Genomic DNA, 24,218 nt, shown 5'->3' on the forward strand with positions numbered 1-24,218 from the left:
AAAATATGCTTTGATTTTTTCTCTTATATTTTGTGTATCTAATGTAGAATATTTCCTTGTGGCTACCATGAGACGTACATTGTGTATTTACAAGTATTTTCAGTTACAGTTTTTGCCACCACTTTTGTCTTTTACCTTTTACACTAGGGTTTAAAATTATTTCTGCACCATCATTACAATATTCTGCTTTTCTTTAGTTGTTTATCCTTTCCAGTGAGATTTATAATTTTCTATGCTTTCATGTACCTGTTTAGCATCTTTACATTTCAACTTCTAGAGCTTCCTGTAGCACTTTGAGTGATGCATGTCTGGTGACAAACTTCCCCAGAAGTTTGTCTGAAAATATTTAATCTGAGAAAGTACTTATTTCTCCTTTATATGTAAAATACAGTTTTGCTGGGTACAGAATTTCTAGTTGGCATTTATTTTCTTTTGTTAGTTTACATATGTTCTCAAAATCTCTCCTGGACCTCAAAATTTCTTTTGAGAAATCAGCTGATAGACTCATTGGAGTTTCCTCACATGTGATGAGTTACTTTCTCTTGCTACTTTCAAAATTCTGTCTGTCTTTAGTTTTTGACAAGTTAATTAAAATGTGTCTTGAAGACTTTTGGACTCAATCTGTGTGGGGACTTTTGAGCTTCATAAATCTGGGTGGCCATTTCTGTCCTCAGAATCTGGAAGATTTCAGCCATTATTTCTTAAAAATAAATTAATGTGTAACGTTGTGTAAGTTTAAGGTGTAGAGTGTGTTATTTTGGTACATTTATGTATTTTAATATACTTGCCAATGTAGTAATATTTATCACGGTACCTAATTATAACACAATATTATTGTTCATATTCATTATACTGTACATTAGGTATCCATGGCTTGTTTATTATTCATCACCAGCTTGTACCCTTAAACACAATCACTTTTACCTCCCCTCCATTCCCCAGTAACCACCATTATCCTCTGTGTTTTAAAGGTTTAACTTTTTACATTCCACATATCAGTTGTATCACACAGTAATTGTCTTTGTCTGACTTATATTACTTAACATAATGTGAACAAGGTCCATCCATGATGTTGCAAATGGGAGAATATCTTCCATTCTCATGGCTGAGAAATATTGCATCATGTACATGTACCACATCTTTTATAAAATTCATCCATTGATGAACATTTGGGTAATTTCCATATCTTGACTACAGTGAATAATCCTGCAATAAACATGGTAGTACATAATTCATCAAAACCCTGTTTTCTTTCTCTTTGTGTGTATAGCCAGAAGTGGAATTGCTGGAGCATATGGTAGATCTATTTTAAATTTCTTTTAGGAACATTGTTATGGTTTTCTAAAGTGGTTGGACCAATTTCCATTTCCCAATAACAATATATGAGTGTTCCCATATCACTACATCCTGGCCAACACCTGTCGTATCTTGTCTTCTTAACAATTGTCACTGTAACAAGTGTGAGGTAATATATCATTTAAATTTTTGCATTTCCCTGATAATTAGGAATGCTGAGTATATTTTTATGTTCTTGTTGGTCATTTTGATATTCTCTTTAGAGAGATGTCTGTTTATTTCACATGTCCATTTTTTAAAAAATAGATTGTTTTTTGGTTATTTTTATTGATTTGACTGAGTTCTTTATATATTTTGGATATTATCCCCTTATCCTTTATATGGGTTGCAATTTTTCCTCCCATTCTGTGAGCTGCCTTTTTATTTTGTTTGTTTGTTTATTATTTGCTGTGGAGAACAGTTTATGCTTGATGATGTCACATTTGTAGATTTTATTTTGTTGTTTTTTCTTTTGGTGTCATGCCCACCAAATTATTGTGAACACCAATATCGATGAGCTTCTTTCCTATGTTTACTTTTACTTCTACTTGTATATTCCAATAAAAAAAACTGATCTCTTTATGTTATTATTTTATTACTAATAGCTATGTTTATTTTTATTTTTTGCTATGTTTTTTAATACTTTTTTTATCCTTTGTGTTATAGTTAAGATTTGAATATACTATTCCTGAAAAGAGGTACAGTATTCTAATTCTGAGTGTATCATCTGAATCAGATTTGTTTGTGTATTTTTATCTTTTTATTTCATTTGAAGAGCTCCTTTCACACACTTTGTTATGCAGATCCAGTGTTAGTAAAATCTCTCAGCTTTTTTCTGTCTTGAAAAGCCAAGCATTCTTTTATCTATAAAACATAAATTTGCAGGACATAATATTATTGGCTGTCAGTTTCTATCTTTTAATATTTTGAGTATGCCATTCCAATATCCTCTGACATATAGAATTTCTGCTGTAAAATCTGCTGATAGCTTAATGGGGATACGTATATAGGTTAACTGTGTTTCTCTCCCCTGGCTGCCATTTAAATTCTTTTCTTATCACTGACTTTTCACAGTTTCGATATAATATATCTTGGAGGTCTTTTAAACTTTTCACTGAGGTAATAAGGTGTTACACTGGTTTGTGGACTTTTATATCCAGTTGTTTTCCCAGGTTTGGGAAGTTCCCAGTTATTATTTCTTTAACTAAGCTCTATGTTCTCTTTCCCTCTCTTCTTCTGGAATAATCATTATTCTTTTGTTGGCCTTTCTCATGAAGTCATATAGTTCCAGCAAGGTTTCTTCCCTTTTAAAAAATCTTAGTTCTCACTCATCTTCCTCTGAATTATTACAAATTTCTATTTGAGTTCACTAATTCTCTCTGCCATGTAATCTACTCTATTTCCAGTGCATTCTAAGGCAATTTTTTACCACGTTTATGGAGTTTGTTTGCTCCAGAATTTATGTTTATTTTCTCATTTAGAATTGTAGTCTTTTTAGGTAAACTACTCCTTCTTTAGTTAAGTTTGTTCTGAGATTGCCTTTCTGAGTTTTCCTGTAGCTCATCAATTTTTCATAACACCTATTATAAATCCATTAACATTTTGATGGCAATATTTTATATCTTTGGGTTCAGTTGCATAACATTGTTAGTTTTTTTGATAATGTATTACCATGAGTTTATTCATGGTATTTGATGAAAACTGCCTCTGATCTGCATTTGAAGTAGCAAACACCTTCCTTATTTGTGCAAGGCTTTGTTTGCTTTGATTCTAAGAATATATAAGGTTGATAGTTTGGAGCCCTTCATTTTTTTTTTTTCAGAGATGGTGCTATAGTACAAGATTTTGAATTCTCTCATTAGTGCTATCTTCAAATAACATTAGGAGTACGTGCATAAGTAAAAACCAAGGATGGTGGCAGAATAGGAAGAGGTGTACATTCAGCACTTTGGGCTTTGTGTGTGCCCATAGCTCAATACAGGAATCCTCAAGTGGAGGGTTCCAGTGGACCTTGGAATTCCTCTTACCTTCCAGGGGAGACAATATGATTTCCTTTTGTGGTCTTTGCTTATTTTTCCCCCTCTCTGCTACTGTAGTCTCTCCTCAGTGAGGGCAACTTGTTCCTCCAACTGTGGCACACCTGGCTGGGCAGACTCCCTCCCTCCACCCCCCACTCACCTCTTTTACCCTTTCTCTCCTTTTCAGGAAATATACTGCCTCACTGTCAGAGTGGCTTCTGCCTTTCCTGCCTGCAAAATAACCATGGTAATGGATGTTAAGATTTATTGTGGTTATTATTTTGCAATATACACAAATATTAAATTATTATGTTGTACACCTGAGACTAATATAATATTTTATGCCAATTATACAACAGCAAAAAAAATGTAACTGTCAGTGTGCATGCATGAAAAAAAGTGCAAAACTATCAGTTGTCCGGAAGAAACCAACTTTAAAACTATATGCACTAATAACAAAGGGATGAGAAAGATATACCGTGTGAACGTTAATCAAAAGGATGCCAGAGTACATATTTTAATTTCAAACAAAGCTGACTTTTGAGCAAGAAATTTATGAAGAGTAAATATGAGCATTACATAATCAAAAGTCAAAAAACTCTCTGAAACAAGTTTAAAATCCTTAGTATATGTTTACCTAACAGTATCACGATATATATGCAAACAGATAAAAGGGGGGAAACATATATATATATATATATATATATATATATATATATATATATATATATATATATATATATATATATATATATACATATATATATATATATATATATTTTTTTTTTTGCAGTACGTGGGCCTCTCACTGTTGTGGCCTCTCCCATTGCAGAGCACAGGCTCCGGATGTGCAGGCTCAGTGGCCATGGCTCACAGGCCCAGCCGCTCTGTGGCATGTGGGATCTTCCCAGATCGGGGCACGAACCCGTGTCTCCTGCATCGGCAGGCGGACTCTCAACCACTGCGCCACCAGGGAAGCCCCATATATTTCTTATTACAGTTGGAGACTTCAACAACTTTTTTCAATAAATGAGAGAGCCCATAGACAGAAAGTCAGCAAGGACATAGTTGAAGTGAACAGCACCATAAATCAGCTTATTTTAATAGAGATATATATATAGAATACTTACTCCAAAGACAGCAGAATATTTTCTAAAGCACATATGAAATATTCTCCAAGACAGACAAATTCTCATTCTTAAATGCACTTTAACACATTTTGTTGATTTAATAACACAAATGTCTGCTTTCAGATGATAGTGCAGTTCAATTGAAAACAATGAGAGAAAAATGCTGGAAAAATCTCAAAACACTTGTAAATGAAAACACACTTCCAGAGAACATTTGGATCAAAAGAAGTCGAGAAATTTTAAAGATTCTGTATTGAAAAAAATTGGAAACACAACTTATCCAAATTTCTGAGATGCAGCAAAAGCAGTGCTTAGAGAAAAGCTTAAAACTTTGAATGCCTCTGTTTAAAAAACAGAATATCTAAAACCAGTAACCCAAGCTTGCACTTAAGATACTAGGAAAAAAGGCAAACTAAACCAAATGAAGAGGGAAAAAGTAACTGTTAGGGCAGAAGTCAATAAAATTGAAACAGAAAAAAAATCAACAAAACAAAAACTGTTTCATTCAAAAAATTAACATATTTCTAACTTCCAACATCCCTAATTTTCATGGAAGAGAATGCACAAATTACTAATATCAGAAATTAAAGAGGGGATATTACTACTTATCATAAACAGGGCAAGTTAATAAAGAAGTGCTATGAACAACTCTGAGACCACAAATTTGATCACCTAGATGACAAAATCTTTGAAAGATACATTCTGCCCAAACTCACACAAGTAGAAATAGACATTCCAAGGGACTCTAGCATAAGGCCAACACAGAGATCTCAGCATCAGGCCTGCCCATCTGTGGACCTGGGTACTAAGCTTTTCCAACTAGAGATCCTGGCATTGTTTTTTTGTTGTTGTTTGTTTTTTCCATAGATGGCAGTCCCAGGCCTGGCTACAAAACCCAGCACAGAGTCCACCAATAGACTCATGTGTCAGTCGCGACAGTCTGTGAGCCAGAGCAGGAGGAGAGTATTGTGAACCTTGACACTGGGTTTGCCCACAGCAGCACCTTATGGGAATCCTGACCTGTTCAACTGCCCTTGTGCTCTGATAGCAGGCCCGATCACTCACACATCCACCAGCAGTCCTGCCAAACAATACTGTTTTGGTAAGTATAGCTTTGAAATACAGTTTGAAATTAGGAACTAGGATGCTTCCAGTTTTGTTCTTTGTCATGATTGTTTCATCTTATCGGATTCTTTTTTTATTCCATACACATTTTAATATTGTTTGTTCTATTTCTTTGAAAAATGCCATTGGAATTTTGATAAGAATTGCATTAAACCTGTGATTGGGGTAGTATAGACAACATTAATTTTTTCATCATGAACATGGAATATCTTTCAATTTTGTTGTCTCTGCTTCAATTCTTTTTACTAAACTATAGTTTTTATTGTACCAACTTTTACTTTCTTGGTTAAACTTATTCCTAGGTAATTTACTCATTTTGATGCAATTGTGAAAAGAATTGATTTCTTAACTTCTTTAATAGTTTGGTATTACTTGTACAAATGTAACAAATTTTTGTATATTAATTGTGTATATTGCAACCTTAATTCATTCATTATTTTTAAAGTTTTTGTGGTCTAAATTTTGAACTGTAGGGTTCTCTACTTAATATCATGTCTTCTGCAAATAGTTGCAGTCTTACTTCTTTCTTTCCAGTTTAAACACTTTTATTTCTTTTCCACCTGAATGCTCAGTCTTGAACTTCTAATGCTATGTTAAATAAAAGAGTTAGAATTTGGCACTTTTTTCCTGTTCCTTATCTTACAGAAAAACCTTTTAGCTCTTCACCTTGTGTATAGCTGTGCACTTTTCATATATGACTTTTAATATATGAACTATGTTCCAGCAATACTCATTTTTGAAGAGTTTTTATTATAAGTGGGTGTTCTATTTTGTTATATAACTTCTCTGCATGTCTTGAGATGAGCATATGATTTTTATATTACATTGTTAATTTCTGTATCACACTAATTGATTTATGTTAAACCATTATTGCACACCTGGAATTAATTGTACTTTATCATGTTGTATGATTTCTTTTTTAAAATTTCCCTCCATTCATCTAGTAACGTTATAACAAATTTAATTTTCTAATGTTAAAACCTTGCTTTATTGACAAAGCGAGAGAGAGTCATGGACATATATACACTACCAAACGTAAGGTAGATAGCTAGTGGGAAGCAGCCGCATAGCACAGGGAGATCAGCTCGGTGCTTTGTGAGCACCTAGAGGGGTGGGATATGGAGGGTGGGAGGGAGGGAAATGCAAGAGGGAAGAGATATGGGAACATATGTATACGTATAACTGATTCACTTTGTTATAAAGCAGAAACTAACACACCATTGTAAAGCAATTATACTCCAATAAAGATGTAAAAAAAACCTTACTTTATTGAGATAAACTCAATTTTGTCATTATATATTATCATTTTTATATGCTGTTAAATTTGATTAGCATTTCTTTTTGCTTATGTTCGCATTTGAAGTATAAACTCTCCAAGTACTGCTTTAGCTTCGTCTCACACGTTTTGATTGGCAGTACTTTTTATTATCATTGAGTTTAAAATATTCTCTAATTTCTATAAACATTTCTTCTTTGAACCGATTATTTAGCAGTGTTTTCCATTTCTAAAAATTCTTTTAAAATTACTGTTTAATCATTGATTCCTTCTTTTTTAAATTATTTTTTTGAGTTTTATTTTATTTATTTTTTTATACAGGAGGTGCTTATTAGTTATCCATTTTATACATATTAATATACATATATATATGTCATTCCCAATCTCCCAATTCATCATACACGACCCCCACCACTTTCCCGCTTTGGTGTCCATACGTTTCTTCTCTACATCTGTGTCTCAGTTTCTGCCCTGCAAAATGGTTCATCTGTACCATTTTTCTAGGCTACACATATATGTGTTAAAATACGATATTTGTTTTCCTCTTTCTGACTCACTTCACTCTGTATGACAGTCTCTAGATCCATCCAGGTCTGTACAAATCAAACAATTTCCTTTATATGGCTGAGTAATATTCTATTGTGTATATGTACCACATCTTCTTTATCCATTCATCTGTCGATGGGCACTTGAGTTGCTTCCATGTCCTGGCTATTGTAAATAGTGCTGCAATGAACATTGGAGTGCATGTGTCTTTTTGAACTATGGTTTTCTCTGGGTATATGTCCAGTAGTGGGATTGCTGGGTCGTATGGTAATTCCATGTTTAGTTGTTTAAGCAACTTCCTTACTGTTCTGCATAGTGGCTGTATCATTTTACATTCCCACCAACAGTGGGAGAGGGTTCCTTTTTCTCCGCACCCTCTCCAGCATTTGTTTTTTGTAGATTTTCTGATAATACTCATTCTAACTGGTGTGGGTGATACCTCACTGTAGTTTTGATTTCCATTTTTCTAATAATTGGTGATGCTGAGCAGCTTTTCTTGTGCTTCCTGGCCATCTGTATGTCTCCTTTGGAGAAATGTCTATTTAGGTCTTCTGCCGACTTTTGGATTGGGTTGTTTGGTTTTTTAATATTGAGCTGCATGAGCTGTTTATATATTTTGGAGATTAATCCTTTGTGTGTTGATTCATTTCGAATTATTTTCTTCAATGCTGAGGGTCGTGACCGAAGATATGATCTATCCTGGAGAATGCTCCATGAGCACTTTAGAAGAATGTGTATTCTGTTGTTTTTGGATTGAATGTCCTATAAATATCAATTAAGTCCATCTTGTTTAATGTATCATTTAAAGCTTGTGTTTCCTTATTTATTTTCATTTTGGATGATCTGTCCATTGGTGAGAGTGGGGTGTTAAAGGACCCCTACGATGATTGTGTTAGTACTTGCCTTATGTATTGAGGTGTATACATATTTATAATAGTTACATTTTCTTCTTGGATCAATCCCTTGATCATTATGTAGTGTCCTTCATTGTCCCTTGTAATAGTTTTCATTTTAAAGTCTATTTTGCCTGATATAAGAATTGCTATTCCAGCTTCCTTTTGATTTATGTTTGCATGGAATATTTTTTTCCATCCCCTCACTTTCAGTCTGTATGTGTCCCTAGGTCTGAAGCAGGTCTCTTGTAGACAACATATATATGGGTCTTGTTTTTGTATCCATTCAGCCAATCTGTGTCTTTTGGTTGGAGCATTTAATCCATTTACATTTAAGGTAATTATTGATATGTATGTCCCTATTCCCATTTCTTGATTGTTTTGGGTTTGTTATTGTAGGTCTTTTTCTTCTCTTGTGTTTCTTGCCTAGAGAAGTTCCTTTAGCATTTGTTGTAAAGCTCGTTCGGTGGTGCTGAACTCTCTCAGCTTTTGCTTGTCTGTAAAGTTTTTAATTTCTCCATCAGATCTGAATGAGATCTTTGCTGGGTAGAGTAATCTTGGTTGTAGACTTTTCTCCTTCATCACTTTAAATACGTCCTGCCACTCCCTTCTGGCTTGCAGAGTTTCTGCTGAAAGATCAGCTGTTAACCTTATGGGAATTCCCTTTTGTTGTTTTGTTTTGTTTTGTTTTGTCCTTTGCTGATTTTAATATGTTTTCTTTGTATTTAATTTTTGATAGTTTGATTAATGTGTGTTTTGGTGTGTTTCTCCTTGGATTTTTCCTGCATGGGACTCTCTGTGCTTCCTGGATTTGATTAACTCTTCCCTTTCCCATATTACGGAAGTTTAGAACTATAATCTCTTCAAATATTTTCTCAGTCCCTTTCTTTTTCTCTTCTTCTTCTGGGACCCCTATAATTTGAATGTTTTGTGCATTTAATGTTGTCACAGAGGTCTCTGAGACTGTCTGCAGTTCTTTTCATTCTTTTCTCTTTATTCTGCACTGCAGTACTTATTTCCACTATTTTACTTCCAGGTCACTTATCCGTTCTTCTGCCTCAGTTATTCTGCTATTGATCCCTTCTAGAGTATTTTTAATTTCATTTATTGTGTTGTTCATCATTGTTTGTTTCTTCTTTAGCTGTCCTAGGTCCTTGTTAAATGTTTCTTGCATTTTCTGTATTCTATTTCACAGATTTGGATCATCTTTACTATCATTATTCTGAATTCTTTTTCAGGTAGACTGCCTATTTCCTCTTCACTTGTTAGGTCTGGTGGGTTTTTATCTTGCTCCTTCATCTGCTGTGTGTTTTTCTGTCTTCTCATTTTGCTTATCTTACTGTGTTCTCCTGTACCTACTGTATCTTACTGTGTTTCTCCACGTTCTCACCAACATTTTGTTTTTTCTAGACTTTCTGATCATGGCCATTCTGACAGGTGTGAGTGGATACCTCACTGTAGATTTGATTTGCATTCCCTTCATAATTAGTGATGTTGAGCATCTTTTCAAGTGCCTGTTAGCCATCTTTGTGTCTTCTTTGGAAAGATGTCTATTCAAGTCTTCTGCCCATGTTTGTTTGGGTTGTCTGTTTGGGGTCTCCTTTTTGCAGGCTGCAGGTCCGTAGTTCCCGTTGTTTTTGGTGTCTGTCCCCAGTGGCTAAATTTGGTTCAGTGGGTTGTGTAGGCCTCCTGGTGGAGGGGACTAGTGCCTGTGTTCTGGTGGATGTGGCTGGATCTTGTCTTCCTGGTGGACAGGTCCACGGCTGGTGGTGTGTTTTGGGGTGTCTGTGGCCTTATTATGATTTAAGGCAGCCTCTCTGGTAATGGGTGGCATTGTGTTCCTGTCTTGCTAGTTGTTTGACATAAGGTGTCCAGCACCGTAGCTTGTTGGTTGTTGAGTGAAGCTGGGTGCTGGCGTTGAGATGGAGATCTCTGGGAGATTTTCACCATTTGATATTATGTGGAGCTGGGAGGTCTCTTGTGGACCAGTGTCCTGAAGTTGGCTCTCCCACCTCAGAGGCAGAGCACTGACTCCTGGCTGGAGCACCAAGAGTCTTTCATCCACATGTCTCAGAATAAAAGGGAGAAAAAGTAGAAAGAAAGAAAGAAAGAAGGAAGGAAGGAAGGAAGGAAAGAAAGAAAGAAAGGAAGGAAGGAAGGAAGGAAGGAAGGAAGGAAGGAAGAAAGAAAGAAAAGAAACAAAGAAAGACAGAAACAGGATAAAATAAAATAAAGTAAGATGAAATAAAATAAAGTTATTAAAATAAAAAAATAATTATTAAGGAAAAAATTCTTTAAGTAAAAAAAAATAAAGGACAGACAGAACCATAGGACAAATGGTGAAAACAAAGCTATAAAGACAAAATCTCACACAGAAGCATTCACACTCAGAAAAAGAGGAAAAGGGGAAAAAATAATATATCTTGCTCTTAAAGTCCACCTACTCAATTTGGGAAGATTCATTGTCTATTCAAGTATTCCACTGATGCAGGGTACATCAAGTTGATTGTGGAGATTTAGTACGCTGCTCCTGAGGCTGCTGGGAGAGATTTTCTTTTCTCTCTCTCTTTTTTTTTCTGTTTTTGTTTTAATTTTTGACCCTGGTGTGAAATACATTTTTTTTCTTTTTTTTTAATTAAGGGTACTTTCCTTTATTTATTTATTTATTTATTTATTTATTTATTTATTTATGGCTCTGTTGGGTCTTCGTTTCTGTGTGAGCACTTCATCTAGTTGTGGCAAGCGGGTGCCACTCTTCACCGTGGTGCACGAGCCTCTCAGTATCACGGCCTCTGTTGTTGTGGAGCACAGGCTCCAGACGTGCAGGCTCAGTAGTTGTGGCTCACAGGCCTAGTTGCTCTGCGTGGCATGTGGAATCTTCCCAGACCAGGGCTTGAACCCGTGTCTCCTGCATTAGCAGGCAGATTCACAACCACTCTGCCACCAGGGAAACCCCTTTTTCTCTTCTTTGTTCACACAGCTCCTGTGTTTCAGCTTTGGATTTGGCCCTGCCTCTGCTTGTAGGTCGCCTGAGGGCGTCTGTTCTTTGCTCAGACAGTACGGGGTTAAAGGAGCCGCTGACTCAGGGGCTCTGCCTCACTCAGGCCAGGGGGAGGGAGGGATACGGATGCAGGGCTGGCCTGCGGCGTCCAAGGCCGGCGTGACATTGCAGCAGCATGAGGCGCACAATGAGTTCTCCTTGGGAAGTTGTCCCTGGATCACGGGACCCTGGCAGTGGCGGGCAGCACAGCCTCCCGGGAGGGGAGGTGTGGGGAGTGACCTGTGCTTGCACACGGGATTCTAGGTGGTGGCAGCAGCAGCCTTAGCATCTCATGCCCGTCTCTGGGGTCGCGCTGATAGCCCGCGGCTCACGCCCTTCTCTGGAGCTCCTATATGCGGCGCTCTGAATCCCCTCTCCTCGCGCACCAGGAAACAAAGAGGGAAGAAAAAGTCTCTTGCCTATTCAGCAGCTCTAGACTTTTTCCCGGACTCCCTCCCGGCTAGCCGTGGTGCACTAACCCCTTCAGGCTGTGTTCATGCCGCCAACCCCAGTCCTCTCCCTACGCTCCGACCGAAGCCCGAGCCTCAGCTCCCAGCCCCGCCCGCCCCGGCGGATGAGCAGAGAAGCCTCTCGGGCTGGTGAGTGCTGGTCAGCACCGATCCTCTCTGTGGGAATGTCTCTGCTTTGCCCTCCGCAGCCCTGTGGCTGTGCTCTCCTCCATGGCTCCAAAGCTTCCCCACTCCGCCACCCGCAGTCTTTGCCCACGAAGGGGCTCCTAGTGTGTGGAAGCCTTTCCTCCTTCACGACTCCTTCCCACTGGTGAAGGTCCCATCCCTATCCTTTTGTCTCTGTTTATTCTTTTTTCTTTTGCCCTACCCAGGTACGTGGGGAGTTTCTTGCCTTTTGGAAGGTCTGAGGTCTTCTGCCAGTGTTCAGTAAGTGTTCTGTAGGAGTTGTTCCACGTGTAGATGTATTTCTGGTGTATTTGTGGGGAAGAAGGTGATCTCCACGTCTTACTCTTCTGCCACCTTTGATTGTCCATAAACTTGTTTTTAAGTATTTATTTCTTCTAGGTGCTATTTTCAAGTGGAATTTTCTTCTTCTTCTTCTTCTTTTTTTTTTTTTTGCTGTAGAAGTATTTTAGGTTTTATTTCTTTTCAAAATGTAAAACCTTTTTTTCCCCTTTCTATAGGAATGAAAATTCATTTTAACACTGCAGGAATCACCCATGAGTGAGTCTTCATTATTGTTTCAATATCTGTTTCCTGTTAAGGGAAGGGGATGTGTACGGAGAAAGAAAGTTGTCCCAAAGGTGACCTAGCTGGGACTGGGACTAATTTCTTTCCTTCTCTGATCCTGGCAGGGGAACCCTGCAGCTCCCTCTGGTTCACTATTGGTCACCAGACCAGGACTGAGGCAAACCTCCTAATTACAGAGATATTGGGTAGGCTTGGTTTTTAAAAAAACTTTTTTTGCATAAATTATATTTCACTGTAGGTGATTACAAGGTAGTGGGTATAATTCCCTGTGCTGTACATTATATTCTTGTTTCTTATCTATTTTAGTAGTAGTTTAATAGCAGCTTGTACCCATTAATCCCGTACCCCTAATTTGTCTCTTCCCCCTACTCTGTCACCTTTGGTAAGCACCAAATTCCTTTTTTATATCTGAGTCTGTTTCTGTTTTGCAGATACAGCCATTGTATTATTATTATTACTATTTTTTTGAATTACACATGTAAGTGATATCAGATAGTATTTGTCTTTTTCTGTCTGACTTATTTCACTAAGCATGATATTCTCTAGGTCCATCCATATTGTTGCAAATCTCTGGGTTTCATTCTTTTACTATAACTGACTGATATCCCATTGTATGTATGTATGTGTATATATATATATATATATGTATATGTATATATATATATATACACACACACACACACATACACAAATATCACATTTTCTTAATCCAGTTATCTGTTGATGGACATGTAGGTTGCTTCCATATCTTTGCTATTGTAAATAATGCAGCTGTGAACATTGGGGTATGTGCATCTTTTCAAATTAGTGCTTTCATTCTTGCTCTGGATATATACAGTAGTGGAACTGCTGAGTCATATATGGTAGCTCTATTTTTAGTAAATATAAGAAACCTCCATACTGGTCTCCACAGTGATGCACCAGTTTCCATTCCCACCAACAGCATACGAGAGTTCCATTTCTCCACGTTCTCACCAACATTTTGTGTTTTCTAGACTTTCTGATCATGGCCATTCTGACAGGTGTGAGTGGATACCTCACTGTAGATTTGATTTGCATTCCCTTCATAATTAGTGATGTTGAGCATCTTTTCAAGTGCCTGTTAGCCATCTTTGTGTCTTCTTTGGAAAGATGTCTATTCAAGTCTTCTGCCCATGTTTGTTTGGGTTGTCTGTTTGTTTGCTTTTTGATATTGAGTTGTATGAGCTGTTTGTATATTTTGGACATTAACCCCTTGTTGGTCACATAATTTGTAAATATCTTCTCCCATTCCATAGGTTGTCTTTTTGTTTTGTGGATGATTTCCTTTGATGTACAAAAGCTTTTAGGCTTAATTGGGTCCCATTTGTTTATTTTTGCTTTTATTTCTTTTGCCTTAGGAGAGTGATCCAAAGAAATATTGCTACAATTCATGTCAAAGAGTGTTTCACCTCTATTCTCTTCCAGGAGTTTTATGATTTCTGGGCTTTCATGTAGGTCTTTAAACTATTTTGGTTTGTTTTTGTGTACAGTGTGAGGAAATGTTCTAATCTCATTGATTTACATGCAGCTGTCCAGCTTTCCCAGCACCACTTACTGAAAAGACTGTCTTTTCTCCATTGTTATTCTTGCCTCCTTTTTCATAGGTTAATTGACCACAGGTGTGTGGATTTATTTCTGGTCTCTCTATTCTCTTTCATTGATCTATGTGAGTGTTTTTGTGCTAATTTCGTGTCATTTTGATTATTGTAGCTTTGTAACGTAGTCTGAAATCAGGGAGTGTGATACCTCCAGCTTTGTTCTTTTTTCTCAAGAGTGTTTCAGCAACTTGGGGTCTTTTGTGGTTCCATATAAATTTTGTGATTATTTGTTTTAGTTCTGTGACAAATGTCTGATATTTTGATAGCAATAGCTTTAAATTGTAGATTGTTTTGAGCAGTATGGCCCTTTTAATAATATTAATTCTTCCAACAAAACAGCATAGGTTATCTTTCCACTTCTTTGCATCATCTTTAATTCATCAGTATTTTATAGTTTTCAGAGTATAGGTCTTTCTCCTCCTTGGTTAAGTTTATTCCTAGATATTAAATTAAATTTTTTTGATCCAACTTTAAGCAGGATTGGTTTTTTGCCTTCTTTTTTGATATTTCATTGTTAGTGTATCGAAAAGCAACAGCTCTGAATATTAATCTTGTATCTTGCAAGTTTACTGAATTCATTTATTAGTTTTAATCGTTTTTTGGTGAAGACATTAGAGTTTTCCATATACAGTATCTTGTCACCTGCAAATAATGACAGTTTTATGTCTTCCCTTCCAGTTTGGATGCTTTTAATTTCTTTTTCCTGTCTGATTGCTCTGGCCAGGTATTCAATACTAAGTTGAATAGAAGAGGCAAGAGCAGACATCTTTGTTTTCTTTCTCATTCTAGAGGAAAGGCTTTCAGCTTTTCACCATTGAGTACTTATATTGGCTGGCTTTGTCATTAATGGCCTTCATTATTTTGAAATAAGTTCCCTCTATACCAATTTTGATTAAAGTTTTTATCATGAATGAATATTCAATTTTGTCAAATGCTTTTCCTGCATGTGCCCAGTGCCTTTGTTGGGAGAGCTTGATCTGATGTGATCACTAGTCATGTCTTTCCTCGGGGTGTGCTGGCAGCTATCAACTTGGTAGGTGGTGGGACTGGAGATGGAGCGGCTAGAGCCAGAGTCAGTTTGAGCCAGGGCTTCTCCTCTGCTCAGTGGCTATTACTGCCCTATCAGAGGTGTGGTCAGGTCCATGTTGCTGGAGTAGTGTAAGAGAAAGAGGAACTTTCTCCTGAAAGTAAGTGCCAGAAATGGCTGCCTTTGCCCCATTCAGATACCTCTTTAAGGTCTGCGGTGCCTCTGCCTCCCATGGCCAAGTTCTGTCCTTGGCTTTGTAGCCTACTGTGGAGCTGTGACATGCAGAAAGCCTACTAGGGTGTTTGCTTGGGTCAGTCTGGGGAATCAATGCGCCCAGGGTTTCATGAGAAATGAGGAGCCACCTGTGTCTTCTCAATCTATGCTGTCCATCTTTCCTGTGGGCAAGGCAGCACACAAACACTTCTCAGGTGTGGAGTGTCAGATTCTCCAGCCTTTCTGTCTGTCCCAGCAGTTCTCCTTGCAGCCAGGCCTCACAGTGCTAGTCTCCTCCATGTGGAACCCAGTCTGTGGCTTGACCTGCTCATTCCCCAGGGTGGGTCTTTGCCTGTGTAGCCTCCCTTTTCTTTTTAGTCCCCTCCCAGGGGCACAGGTCCCAACTCAGTGCTTTTTCCCCTTCCTCTCTGATTATGTGGGAGTCTTTCTGGTAGTCTTGGTTCTGTAGGGGGTTCTTTTTTTTAACATGTTTATTGGAGTATAATTGCTTTACAATGGTGTGTTAGTTTCTGCTACATAACAAAGTGAATCAGCCATACATATACATATACATGTATCCCCATGGCCCCTCCCTCTTGTGTTTTCCTCCACCCTCCCTATCCCACACCTCTAGGTGGTCACAAAGCACCAAGCTGATGATCCTGTGCTATGTGGCTGCTTCCCACTAGCTATCTATTTTACATTTGGTAGTGTATATATGTCCATGCCACTCTCTCATTTCGTCCCAGCTTACCCTTACCACTCCCCATGTCCTCAAGTCCAATATCTACATCTGTGTCTTTATTCCTGTCCTGCCTCTTGTTCTTCATAACCACTATTTTGTAGGTCCCATGTATATGTGTTAGCATATGGTATTTGTTTTTCTCTTTATGACTTACTTCACTATGTATGACAGACTCTATGTCCACCTCACTACAAATAACTCAATTTCCTTTCTTTTTATGGCTGAGTAATATTCCATTGTATATATGTGCCACATCTTCTTTAACCATTCATCTGTCAATGGACATGTAGGTTGCTTCCATGTCCTGGCTATTGTAAATAGAGCTGTAGTGAACATTGTGGTACATGACCCTTTTTGAATTATGGTGTTCTCAGGGTATATGAACAGTAGTGTGATTGCTGGGTCGTATGGTAGTTCTGTTTTTAGTTTTTTAAGGACCCCCCATACTGTTCTCCATAGTGACTATATCAATTTACATACCCACAAACAGTACAAGAGGGTTCCCTTTTCTCCACACCCTGTCTAGCACTTACTGTTTGTAGATTTTTTGATAATGGCCATACTGACTGGTGTGAGGTGATACCTCATTGTAGTTTTGATTTGCATTTCCCTAATGATAAGTGATATTGAGCATCCTTTCATGTGTTTGTTTGCAATCTGTATATCTTCTTTGGAGAAATATCTGTGTAGGTCTTCTGCCCATTTTTGGATTAGGTTTTTTGTTTTTTTGATATTTAGCTGTATGAGCTGCTTGTAAATTTTGGAGATTAATCCTTTGTCAGTTGCTTCATTTGCAAATATTTTCTCCCATTCTGATTGTTGTCTTTTCATCTTTTTTATGGTTTCCTTTGCTGTGCAAAAGCATTTAATTTTCATTAGTTCCCATTTGTTTATTTTTGTTTTTATTGCCATTGCTCTAGGAGGTGGGTCAAAAAGGATCTTACTCTGTTTTATGTCACAGCGTGTTCTCCTTATTTTTTCCTCTAAGAGTTTATAGTGTCTGCCCTTACATTTAGGTCTTTAATCCATTTTGAGTTGAGTTTTGTGTATGGTGTTAGGGAGTGTTCTAATTTCATTCTTTTACATGTAGCTGTCCAGTGTTCCCATCACCACTTATTGAAGAGGTTGTCTTTTCTCCATTGTATATTCTTGCCTCCTTTATCAAAAATAAGGTGACCAGGGGCTTCCCTGGTGGCAGAGTGGTTGAGAGTCCACCTGCCGATGCAGGGGACACGGGTCCATGCCCCAGTCTGGGAAGATTCCACATGCCGTGGAGCGGCTGGGCCCATGAGCCATGGCTGCTGAGCCTGTGCATCTGGAGCCTGTGCTCCACAATGTGAAAGGCCACAACAGTGGGAGACCCACATACCGCAAAAAACAAATAAATAAATTAATTAAATTAAAAAAAAATAAGGTGACCATATGTGTGTGGGTTTATCTCTGGGCTTTCTATCTTGTTCCATTGATTTTTATTTCTGTTTTTGTGCCAGTACAATACTGTCATGATTACTGTAGCTTTGTAGTATAGTCTGAAGTCAGGGAGCCTGATTCCTCCAGCTCCGATTTTCTTTCTCAAAATTGCTTTGGGTATTTGGGTCTTCTATGTTGTCATACAACTTGTGTGATTTTTTGTTCTAGTTCTGTGAAAAGTGTCATTGCAGTTTTTCTAGGGATTGCATTGAATCTGTAGATTGCTTTGGATAGTATATTCATTTTCACAGTGTTGATTCTTCCTATCCAAGGACATGGTATACCTCTCCATCTGTTTGTATCATGTTTAATTTCTTTCAACAATGTAATACAGTTTTCTGCATACAGGTCTTTTTTCTCCTTAGGTAGGTTTATTCCTAGATATTTTATTGTTTTTGTTGCAGTGTTAAATGGGAGTGTTTCCTTAATTTCTGTTTCAGATTGTTCATCATTAGTTTATAGGAATGCAAGTGATTTCTGTGTATTAAGTTTGTATCTTGCTAATTTACCAAATTCATTGATTAGCTCTAGTAGTTTTCTGGTAGCGTCTTTAGTATTCTCTATGTATAGTATCATGTCATCTGCAAACAGTGACAGCTTTACTTCTTTTACAATTTGGATTCCATTTATTTCTTTTTCTTTTCTGATGGATGTGGCTAAAACTTCCAAAACTATGTTGAATAATAGTTGTGAGAGTGGAAAACCTTGTCTTGTTCCTGATCTTAGTGCAAATGTTTTCAGTTTTTCACCATTGAGAACAATGTTGGCTGTGGGTTTGTCATATATGGCCTTTATTTTGTTGAGGTAAGTTCCCTCTATGGCTACTTTATAGAGGGTTTTTATCTTAAATGGGTGTTGAATTTTGTCAAAAGCTTTTTCTCTATCTATTAAGATGACCATATCGTTTTTCTCCTTCAGTTTGTTAATATGGTGTATCACTTTGATTGATTTGCATATATTGAAGAATCATTGCATTCCTGGAATAAACCCCACTTGATCATGGTGTATGATCCTTTTAATGTGCTGTTGGATTCTGTTTACTAGTATTTTGTTGAGGACTTTTGCATCTATGTTCATCAGTGAAATTGGCCTGTAGTTTTCTTTTTTTGTGATATCTTTGTCTGGTTTTGGTATCAGGGTGATGATGGCCTCATAGACTGAGTTTGGGAGTGTTCCTTACTCTGCTATATTTTGGAAGAGTTTAAGGAGGAAACCTGTTAGCTCTTCTCTGAATGTTTTATAGAATTCGCCTGTGAAGCCATCTGGTCCCTGGCTTTTGTTTGTTGGAAGATTTTTTTATCACAGTTTCAATTTCAGTGCTTGTGCGTGGTCTGTTTATATATTTTATTTCTTTCTGGTTCAGTCTCGGAAAGTTGTGCTCTTCTAAGAATTTGTCCGTTTCTTCCAGGTTGTCCATTTTATTGGCGTATAGTTGTTTCTGGTAGTCTCTCATGATCCTTTTTATTTCTGCAGTGTCAGTTGTTATTTCTCCTTTTTCATTTCAAATTCTGTTGATTTGAATCTTCTCCCTTTTTTTCTTTTTGAGTCTGGCTGATGGTTTATCCATTTTTTTTATGTTCTCAAAGAACCAGCTTTTAATTTTATTTATCTTTTCCATAGTTTCCTTCATTTCTTTTTCATTTATTTCTGATCTGATCTTTATGATTTCTTTCCTTCTGCTAACTTTGGGGACTTTTAAAAATTCTTTCTCTTATTATTTTAGATGTAAGGTTAGGTTGTTTAATTGAGATGTTTCTTGTTTTTTGAGGTAGTATTGTATTGCTATAAACTTCCCTCTTAGATCTGCTTTTGCTGCATTGCGTAGGTTTGGGGTCATCGGGTTTTCATTGTCATGTGTTTCTACATATTGTTTTGATTTCCACTTTGGTTTCTTCAGTGATCTCTTTTTTATTAAATAGTGTATTGTTTAACCTCCATATGTTTGTAGTTTTTACAGAGTTTTTCCTCTAATTGGTATCTCATCACATAGCGCTGTGGTCAGAAGTGATACTTGATACAATTTATATTTTCTTAGATTTACCAAAGATTCATTTGTGACCCAGGTTATGATCTGTCCTGGAGAATGTTCCATGAGCACTTGTGAAGAAAGTTTCTTCTGTTGTTTTTATATGGAATGTCCTATAAATATCAATGAAGTCCATCTTGTTTGTTTGTTGTTGTTGTTGTTGTTGTTTTTGCAGTACATGAGCCTCTCACTGTTGTGGCCTCTCCCATTGCAGAGCATAGGCTCCAGATGCACAGGGTCAGTTGCCATGGCTCATGGGCCTAGCCACTTCTCAGCATGTGGGATCTTCCCGGACTGGGGCATGAACCTGTGTCCTCCTCATTGGCAGGCGGACTCTCAACCACTGCACCACCAGTGAAGCCCAGTCCATCTTGTTTAATATTCATTTAAAGCTTTTGTTTCCTTATTTATTTTCATTTTGGTTGATCTGTCCATTGGTGAAAGGGGAGTGTTTATGTCCCCTAATATGATTTTGTTACTGCCGATTTCCCCTTTATGGCTGTTAGCATTTGTCTTATGTATTGAGGTTCTCCTATGTTGGATGCATAATTATTTACAATTGTTTTATCCTCTGCTTGGATTGATCCCTTAATCATTATGTAGCGTCCTTCTTTGTCTCATGTGATAGTCTTTATTTTAAAGTCCATTTTATCCAGTAGGAGTGTTCTTACTCTAGCTTTCTTTTGATTTTGATTTGCATGGAATATCGTTTTCCATCCCCTCAGTTTCAGTCTGTTTGTGTTCCTAAGTCTGAAATGGGTCTCCTGTAGAAAACATATATATGGGTCTTGTCTTTGTATCCATTCATTGAGTCTTTGCCTTTTCATTGGAGCATTTAATGTATTTACATTTAATGTCATGGTCAGTATATATGCTCCTCTTACCATTTTCTTAATTGTTTTGGGTTTATTATTGTAGGTCTTTTCCTTCTCTTGTGTTTCCTGCTTAGAGAAGTTCCTTTAGCATTTGTTGTAAAGCTGGTTTGTTGGTGCTGAATTTGCTTAGCTTTTGCTTTTCTGTAAAAGTTTTAATTTCTCTATCATATCTGAATGAGATCCTTGCTAGGTAGAGTAATTTTGATTGTAGGTTTTTCCCTTTCATCACTTTAAATATGTCCTGCCACTCACTTCTGGCTTGCAGATTTTCTGCTGGAAGATCATCTGTTAACCTTATGAGGATTTGCTTGTACGTTATTTGTTGTTTTTCCCTTCTTGCTTTTAATATTTTTTCTTTGTATTTACTTTTTGATAGTTTGATTAATATTTGTCTTGGTGTGTTTCTCCTTGGATTTATCCTGTATGGGAATCTCTGTGCTTCCTGGGCTTGATTAACTATTTCTTTTCCCATATTAGGAAGATTTTCAACTATAATCTCTTCAAATATTTTCTCAGTCCCTTTTTTCTCCTCTTCTCCTTCTGGGATCCCTATAATACAAATATTGGTGCATTTAATGTTTTCCCAGAGGTCTTGGAGACTGTCCTCAATCCTTTCATTCTTTTTTCTTTATTCTGCTCTGCAGTAGTTATTTCCACTATTTTATCTTCCAGGTCCCTTATCCATTCTTCTGCCTCAGTTATTGTGCTATTGATCCCTTCTAGAGAATTTATAATTTTATTTATTGTGTTGTTCATCGTTGTTTGTTGCTCTTTAATTCTTCTAGGTCCTTGTTAAATATTTCTTGTATTTTCTCCATTCTATTTCCAAGATTTGGGGTCATGTTTACTGTCATTACTCTGAATTATTTTTTAGGTAGACTGCTTATTTCCTATTCATTTGTTTGGTCTGGTGACTTTTTACTTTGCCTCTTCATCTGCTGTGTGTTTCTCTGTCTTCTAGTTTTGCTTAACTTACTGTGTTTGAGTCCCAGTCTTTAAAGTGGAGATTTTGTATGAGTGATTTCTTTCAGCGACATTATTTGAGGTATTCATTTTGTTTGTGATCTTAATAAATGGAAAGAAAGAGGCAAAACAAAAGGAATAGGACTTGGCCTAAGGAAGATTTATATTCTTTAAATACTTAATCCATTGTGTTTGTGTAACTATGATTCTTAGTAAATGAAAATTTTAGGTAATTTTGGCAAGTATTTTAGCTGTAACAGAAATTTATTTCCAGTGGATTCAGTTGTTTGGAATTCTGACTGACATTGAGTTAAATAAGTTTTACAGAGAAAAGAGTTTTTGTGTTTGTTTGTTTTTTAAATAGGAGGTTCTGACCTGTTCAAATTATTTGGATTTGGTTGTATGTGGAGCTATTAAACAATCTTGGTGTTTAAGGCATGGCATGTAGCTGTTGACTGAAGGATGCGCAACCTAAAAGTTGGGAGTTGTTTTTTTCGGCGCTCTTACTGAAGACTCAAGCCCATGAGGCAGTGTCTCAGATAGCTCTGAGGGACTGATCCAAAGAGGTAAGGGAGGGACCAGCATATAAAAGAGTTTTGCAACAGAAAAACAGGTAAAAGATTACTGTTCATAAAAGAAAGCAGATATGTCACATTAAGGAATTTAGTGTTTTCCCATATATGGGAAGATACAAGAGTCTGGGTTCAGTGAAATCATTAATTTGATATGAACTTCAGCTATCTGGAGCCAGTATCCTGTGTTTCCTCAGGGTGTACTATTAGAGGTACCTGCTTTGCTTACTGATATAGCAGATGACATTCTTCCTCTACAAGCCACACGCTCCAATATGAGGTCAGGAAATGATTTTGGACTAGTTTCTAGGTGTTGCCACCTAAGTTACCTGAATGATAGCCTTCAGTACCCAGATCAAAGGAATAAAAGAATGAATGCTGGCCCTGCAGATGGGCCTTATAAGCAGGAGAAACTAATGAAAATGACCTGGATGCAGAATACACCAGTGTGGGGTGACTCTCAGATGAAGAAAGAGGAGTCTCCACAACTCAGAAAAGGGCAGGAACCAAGTCACTGTAGCTTCAAGGCCTAAGAGAAAGGAGCCAGAAGCATCAAGAAAAAGGGATGCAGAGAGGTGGAGGGGTGATAGAAATTAGAAATGACCACTAAGGTGGTCTAGGTGTCGAGACACTGGAAAAGGCTTGCAGCACTCTGTGCTGCCAGAAAGTGGCTGACTGTGTAAAAGTTCTGTGTGTCTTATTTACCCCTAGATATGGGTTATTCTTGGTAATGATGCTGTGCCTGTAAAAGGACTTTAAATAATGTGCACTGCACTGTTTATGAAAGCAGTAAGCCATGTATTGTATTTTAGCTATTACATATCTCTGAAATCCAACTCAGGATAAAAGTGTGGGCTCTTCAGTTTGTGTGGTGAAAAAAACCTTGGAGGAATTGCATTTTCTCAGGCCTGCCATATACTGACAGATTACTATAAAGCTACCTTTTAAAAACTTTATTTTTTACAGTTTTACATTTACAGCCAAATTCAGCATAAAGTACAGAAATTTCCCTTATCCCACTGTGCCTACACATACAGAACCTCCCCCCTCACTTACCAGAGGGCACATTTGTTACAACTGATGAACATATATTGACATATCATCATTACCCAGCATTCATCATTTATATTAGGTTCCCTCTTGGTGGGACATAGGTCCAAACTCACATTCTGTGTGTTTGGACCTATGTATACTGGCATGTATGTATCATTACAGTATACTTTAGAGTATTTTTACTTCTCTAAAAATCTTCTGGTTTCTACCTATTAATTCCCCCCTCCCCCTTACAACCTCTGGCAATGACTGATTCTTTTGCTGTAGAATACACAGTTTTTACCTTTTCCATATTGTCATATACTTGGAATCATATAGCATGCAGACTTTTCAGATGGGCTTTTGTCACTTGTATATTTTTTCACATGTATATTTTAGGTTTCTTCATATCTTTTTATGGCTTCCTGACTTTTTTTTTCTTTTTTCTTTTTTAGTGCTGAATAATACTGTATGGTCTGGATGTAATAAAGTTTATTTACCATTCACCTGTTGAAGGGCATCTAGGTTGCTTCCGAGTTTTGGCAGTTTTGAGTTATGAACCTTCTTCAGTGTGCAGGTTTTTATGTAGATATAAAATTTCAGCTCTTTTGGGTAAATACCAAGGAGTGTGAGTGCTGGATCACATGGTAAGAGTATGTTTAGTTTTGTGAGAAACTGCCAAAGTGGCTGTAGCATTTTGCATTCCTTCCAGCAGTGAATGGGAGTGCCTGTTGCTCCACATCCTCACCAGCATTTGATGTTGTCAGTGTCCTCATTTTGGCCATTCTAATAGGTGTGTAGTGGAATCTCACTGTTGTTTTAATTTTTATTTCCCTGATGACATATGATTTAGAGCATCTTTTTTTCATGTGCTTTGCTGTCTGTTTATCTTCTTTAGTGAGGTGTCTGTTAAGGTCTCTGGCCCATTTAATTGAGTTGTTTGTTCTCTCATTGTTGAGTTTTAAGTATTCTTTCTATATTTTGGATAACAGTTCTGTATCAGATGAGTCTTTTGCAAATATTTCTTCCCAGTCTGTGATTTGTTTTCTCACATGTGTTGACATTGGCTTTCACTGAGCAGAAGTTTTAATTT

At 37.2% G+C, this 24,218-nt stretch overlaps 1 pseudogene across 1 annotated transcript in view; it reads left to right on the forward strand.

The window, feature by feature from the left end:
- The first annotated feature begins 22,368 nt into the window (after nucleotides 1-22,368).
- Nucleotides 22,369-24,218, forward strand: part of LOC308609680 (protein WWC3-like) — a 91,486-nt pseudogene continuing 89,636 nt past the window's right edge. The window contains exon 1 of the transcript in view: nucleotides 22,369-22,546. The product of the transcript in view is annotated as a protein WWC3-like (transcript). The remainder of the gene's footprint in view (nucleotides 22,547-24,218) is intronic.

Source organism: Mesoplodon bidens (genome assembly GCF_964165515.1).
Source record: "Mesoplodon bidens genome assembly, chromosome: Y".
In the NCBI taxonomy this organism is placed as follows: Eukaryota; Metazoa; Chordata; class Mammalia; order Artiodactyla; family Ziphiidae; genus Mesoplodon; species Mesoplodon bidens.